This window comes from Dipodomys ordii, unplaced genomic scaffold (assembly GCF_000151885.1).
Source record: "Dipodomys ordii isolate 6190 unplaced genomic scaffold, Dord_2.0 Scaffold22, whole genome shotgun sequence".
NCBI lineage: Eukaryota > Metazoa > Chordata > Mammalia > Rodentia > Heteromyidae > Dipodomys > Dipodomys ordii.
The window spans coordinates 648,690-655,082 of record NW_012267238.1 but is presented as its reverse complement, the minus strand read 5'-3'; the positions used below and the strand labels follow the sequence as shown (position 1 = coordinate 655,082).

Genomic DNA, 6,393 nt, shown 5'->3' with positions numbered 1-6,393 from the left:
GCAGCATTATTTACCATAGCTAAGATATGGAACCAACCCAGATGCCCCTCAGTAGATGAATGGATCAAGAAAATGTGATATATATATGTATATATTTATATACATATATATAGTGGAATTCTATACCTCCATCAGAAAATATGACATTGCCCCATTTGTTAGGAAATGAAAAGACTTGGAAAAAATTATATTAAGTGAAGTAAGCCAGGCCCAATGGTCTCCTTTATTTGCAATAACTAGTATATGTCTGAGACAAGCAGAAAAGGTCAGATAAGTTGGTGTTAGGTGAAATGAACTCCAAGACAAATATTCAAATTTTTTTTCTTTCTTGTGCTTGTTTCTAACATATTTATAGGGACCTTTAATATTAATAGTTAAGTTACAGTATGGAAAATATTTTAGAATTTAAATAATTAATACACCAAAAATGAATTTTAAATGTAAGTTCCATGGCCATGAGAGATAAAGTTGAAGTCTATCTTTCCTGCATATCTGTCTCTTTCTTCCTATAATAAACCAAGAATGGGAAACAGAAGTTAAATGTAATTGACTTAAACTGTAATTGATTTGGAATTAACACATAAAATCCTTAAAAATGTTTGATGTTGGGCAAGAGTGTAGCTCAGAGGTATAGCACTTGCCTAGAATGTACAAGATACCGGTTTAGAGGAAGAACTGCATTTAAAGAAAGGTTGATAAACTCTACATAATTTTATTGTCAATAAACTCTGCACTAAATTTTAGGAAGTGGTAAATTCTTAAGGGGTACATTTCTAGAACTATAAAATAGACCCTTCAACCCTCTTCTCATAAAAACTGATACATTTAATAGGTGGAAACCAATAGCCAGTCTTTCTTTTCCACAAATGGAGCTTTGGTTAATTCCCATGATTATCTCAATAAGACACTCTTCTTTCTTTTTTGTTTTTATTGTGTAAATACCACACAGAGGGGTTACAATTACATGAGCAAGGTAATGAGTACATTTCTTATCAAGCATTGTTGGCTCCTTTGTTTCCCCTTACCATCCCTTCCCATCTCCCCCCTCCCCTGCACCAAAGTTTTAAAGTTCGTTTTTTGACATAACGAATAAGACACTGTTCTATAAGCCTTTCTCATAAATCTTTATTTTCTTTGCTTTAATAAAGGAATTCAGGATTCAAAAGGACATGAACACTCTCCTGATCCTCAATATCACTTGAGTCTTAGGGATACTGGGATGGAGAGAGCGATAAAGTCAGCCTCAAGGCTAGTGCTAAGATCTAGATCAAGAAGGGATAGCTCATTTTGCAGAGCCTCAAGGAGTTTGCAGTTGTAGAGTGGATGTAATTACATCTAGTATTCTTTTTTTGTAATTTTATATTTATTGAAAAGGTGATGGTGGGGGGAGGGTTACAGTTATATAGTTAAGGCAATAAGTACATTTGTTTTTACTCATCGTTAACCCAACCCTCTTTATCTCCCACTTACCCCTCTCTGTCCCCCCCCCAACCCAGATGGATGCTAAGTACAGAATGAGTCCAAAATTGTCAGAGGGCAGATTAAGTATACACCTGATTATCAGGAAAGGGACTGTGACTACTTTTCTGCTATGTCTGTGTGTGTTGTAGCACTTTTCCAAGACAGTGTCTTAAACTGACACAAGACTGGGGATAAAAAACATGCTTATGAAAAGTTTATTATCAATAATCACCTGTCTAGAATGTCTTCTTTTAAGCTCTTGAAGGGGTATGTTGAGAGGTAGTTTATGGCTTTAAAAATAGTTTCCTTGAAGAAGAACAATACTACAATGTAAAAATAATAGTTCATTACCAAATTGAAATCAACAGAGGAAAAAATCTGAGGGACTGGTGCTTCAACTTCCTGTGAAACAAGAGTTAGACTTGACTCCTGATATTTTACTCAATTCCAGTTTCCATGTTAAATCCTTTGTCCTGTTTTTCTTTGGATTACTGAGAAAATCCCCTCACATTTCTTCCTTTTCTGTCACTCTCCTTCCATTTAAATCACACTTACTCCACATAAGGTTAACATACAAGATGCTAAAGGTATACATATACCCAGTATAGAATTTATAGCTTTACAGATTTATTGTTGAAGAATAAATAATACAAAACATGTTCTGGGTAGTATTTTCAAACAGGCATTTTAAGTTGTATGAGAGAAAATCCACAATATTCATTAGAAAATGTTTTTTTTAATGATGAAATGAAGTTTTACTATTTACATAAAATGGAATATATCCATCACATTTTCGCATATGTTTTACTAATACATCATTTTTAACATGAAGACATTAAAAAACTCTTATCTTTCCTATCAAAACTTTTAATCTTAAAGTTGCAATCTACCTGCTTAGTTATAATCTTCCTGTCATGAGATCTCAATTTTCCATTGGTTCATATATTTCATATTTAAAAATATTATATGTCGTGATTCATCTTAGGAAGCAAAAGTTAATAGTATTAGAATGAAAGCTTATTTATATGGATATACATTTTTGAAAGCCTGAATTTTTTCTGATTTAATGACAGCACTTCTATGAATCTTCATAGTGCTTCTTAAAGTAAATATTTCTTCTTTATTGATATTCAAATGGGATTAAAATTTTCCACTATTCTTACCCTGTCTTAATTAAGGAATAGTTGTTTGTGTTCATCTTTTGAGTCATCACAAGAGAATTAAGTCCTTGAAATTGGAGGTATTTGTGATATATGTCTGATCCCTCTGTAGGAATTCCAATACACAGTGATCATAAATGGTTGTTAACTTGATTCATGTGTTTGTAGATCGTTTCTTATGTTACATTGTTTTGACTGGGCTACATTTTGGCTTTCTCTGGTAATAGTGACATTTGTATAGAAATAGCAAAAAAAGTAAGGACAAACCAATACATAATCACAAAGAAGAAATAAATGAGAGAGAAAATCAGAATACTTTGAATAATGAATATACCCAAAAATGAATTACAAGAATATAATGCAGGTTCCTCTAGTGGTAGGGATGAGGACAAATGGACAGAGTTTAGGAGACAGAATATGATTGAAATACTTTGTGTACCGATATGATAATGAAACAATGAAGTTTATTGAAATTAATTAGGAGACTGACAGAGAAACGAGTCTGATCTAGGTGCGTTGCATGCATACATGGGCATGTCAAAATGAAACATCCTCATAAAACTAATTAATGCTAATAAAAATGAAAAACAACAGGAGAAAATACTCTGGTCAGAGTGAAAGGAAGGATGTTATCTGAGGCTTCACTTTGCATGGAATTGGCTTAATTGACAAATATATTGCAACCGTATAAAACATTAATATGGTTTATTATTATAGTATTAAATTAATTGTGAAAAATAAGGCAACATTAATTTTATCCATGTGTCTTTCCAAATAAATTAGCAAAGGGAGGAAAAGAGCAGCTCCTGTAAGGAAGGTTTCATATGAATGAACAGAGTGCAATAAATGCAGCACCTGGATCAAATTGTAAACTCATAAAAATTTCCTAGGATTTACATTGGCATTGCTACTAATAGCAGACAATTTGCAAAACCATGATGAATTTCATGCAACATATCTATTTGGTTTCACTTTGATGTATGAGTGAGTAAAAGCCTTTCTTAAGCAATGACATTACCACAATGTCAGGACATACACTTATGCTGATTCTTCCTTATACATTTCTAGTTGTATTCCAGGCTCCAGTGAAGACCAGAGTAAGAGATGACAACTTCTCTACTATCTTCAAATCAGACCAACCTCAGAGACATCTGGTACACCATGATTGGCATCCCAGGACTGGAAAATGCACACATCTGGATCTCCATCCCCATCTGTTCTATGTACATAATAGCTATTGTAGGCAATGCCTTCTTGATATTCCTGATCTTTGCTGAGCACCCTCCATGAGCCCATGTACCTTTTTCTCTCCATGTTGGCCTTGGGAGATATCTTACTGTCTACAGTCACCATTCCAAAGATGCTAGCCATATTCTGGTTCCGAGCTGGGGGAATTTCTTTTGGTAGCTGTGTGTCTCAAATGTTTTTCCTCCATTTCATCTTTGTGACAGAGTCTGCCGTATTGCTGGCTATGGCATTTGATTGCTTTGTGGCCATCTGTTATCCACTGAGATATACAACCATCTTAACCCACTCAGTCATTGGGAAGTTGGGTGTGGCCTCTGTAACTAGGAGTTTCTTCATCTGCTTCCCCTTGATTTTTCTGGTTTATCAGCTCACTTACTGTGGGAGGAGTATCATACGTCACTCATATTGTGAACACATGGGCATTGCCAGGCTGGCCTGTGACAGCATCAAAGTCTACATCTACTATGGTGTGATTTTGGCCTCATTTTCCTCTTTTTAGATATGATAATTATTATCTTCTCCTATGTGCTTATACTTTGTATTATATTTAAAATTCCTTCTCGAGATGCCCTGCATAAGACTCTGGGTACCTGTGGCTCCCATGTCTGTGACATCTTCCTGTTCTACATACCACTTTTCTTTTCTTCCCTTGCTCACCGATTTGGAGACCACAGCATTCCCGTCAGTGTGCACATCCTCATTGCTAATCTCTATGTGGCTGTGCCACCCTGTTTCAACCCCATCATCTATGGAGTCAAGACCAAGAAAGTCCAAGAGAGGTTCATTCAGCTCTTCTCTATAAACAAGATATTGTGTCGATTAAAACTAATAAGCTTAGTCTTTAACTTACCCATGCTATTCCAAAATTGAAATGTGTCTAATTTTATAGATTTATTAATTAATAGCTTGATAGATTTAGTAATTTATAAATTGAATAAATGAGACAATGTTAAATTTTTATTGTTTATATGCCATTTGTTTAGAACAACAATATACACAGTGTAACTTTTATGGACAAAGCTTTTATGATAAGTTTATTGCACAAGAATTGAGTTGATAGCATATTAATATTTTATATTAAAACAGGAAGGCTTGAAGACTATAGATCCACCCTCACACTGAAGAAATTTTTTAAAATCTCATAGTATCTTAGTAGATATTAAGAATTTCAGCCAAGAAGAGAGAAATCTTACTTCCTGAGATTTTATTTTATTTACATAGTGACTATATTTATTATTTTATGGCCATGAAAATGCAATTTTAAAGCTTATCTGAGATGATTCACATAAGGCTCCTAAGGTACTGTAAGAGCCTAGTGATTGTGAGAGTGTTTGCTAGTCTTTTTATTACTAGTTTCTGAGTAATCATCTGACCTCCCACAATTCCTCATGTACAAGATGAGAAAGCATTTTTTCACCCTTATCACACTAAATTTCAGTTATTAAATGACATTATACCTTTTGGGAATCCTGGGCACAAAAGTTTTTAAATATTTTCAGTTTAGAAATAGGAAAGTATACCAGAAACATATGTCAAAATTACTTACATATATTCTAATTAAAACCATTTAAGTGAAATAATATCTATATACTCTCTAAATGAATGTGGAGATAGCAGTTTCTCTCATAAATTGCCCTGTGGACCTCAGAATTTTCACTATCATTATAATGATTACTACTTGCTAACAATGGTAAAGGTATTCATCATGCAATAAATACAAGGACAAAAAAGTCAGAAATCATAAATAGCTAAGAACTAAATAAACCACATGTTCACTTGCTCAAATTTACACACAAATTCATAAATATATGCATCACAACTCTATTATCAATGTTATGATGACAAAGTAAAAATAAAGAACATCCTAAATGCACATTAATGACAAATGAGCTAAAACTCATCTTCTTTAAGTATAATATACTACAATTACTATAAAATCACTTACAAATGCTATGTAGAAATAAGAACATAAACTATTTTGAAGTGTCGGAGATTATAAAATCAGACTTGAATTAAATATAGCATGTTCTTTAAAAAATAAGTCAGGGCTGGGATGTAGCTCAGTGGCAAAGTGCTTGCCTAGCAAGCACAACGTCCTGGGTTCGATCCCCAGTACCAAAAAAGAAAAGACAAAAAAATACAGTTAAAAAAAACCCTAAACAAAAAAATAAGTCAATGCCAAAAGAAATGATAAATACAAAAGCTGAAATTATTAAAAAGATAAGGTGATAGAATAACAAAAAAAATAACTGAAATGAAAAAGTGAGTCTTTGAAAGGGTATAGAAAATTGGCAAACAAAGCAAAAAAGTAAAAAAAGAAACCACAGCCCAGTGAAATCAAAGATGCAAAAGAGAACATACTTCTTTTTTGGGGGGGGCAGTTGTGGGGCCTGAACTCTGGGCCTGGGCGCTGTCCCTCAGCTCTTCAGCTCAAGGCTAGCGCTCTACCACTTGAGCCACAACGCCACTTCTGGCTTTTTTCTTTTTGCTTATATGGTGCTGAGGAACTGAACCCAGGGCCTCA

General features: G+C 33.9%; 1 pseudogene; it reads left to right on the top strand.

Annotated features, from left to right (window-relative positions):
• The first annotated feature begins 3,725 nt into the window (after positions 1-3,725).
• LOC105983891 lies at positions 3,726-4,739 on the top strand (annotated as a pseudogene).
• Positions 4,740-6,393: the final 1,654 nt, after the last annotated feature.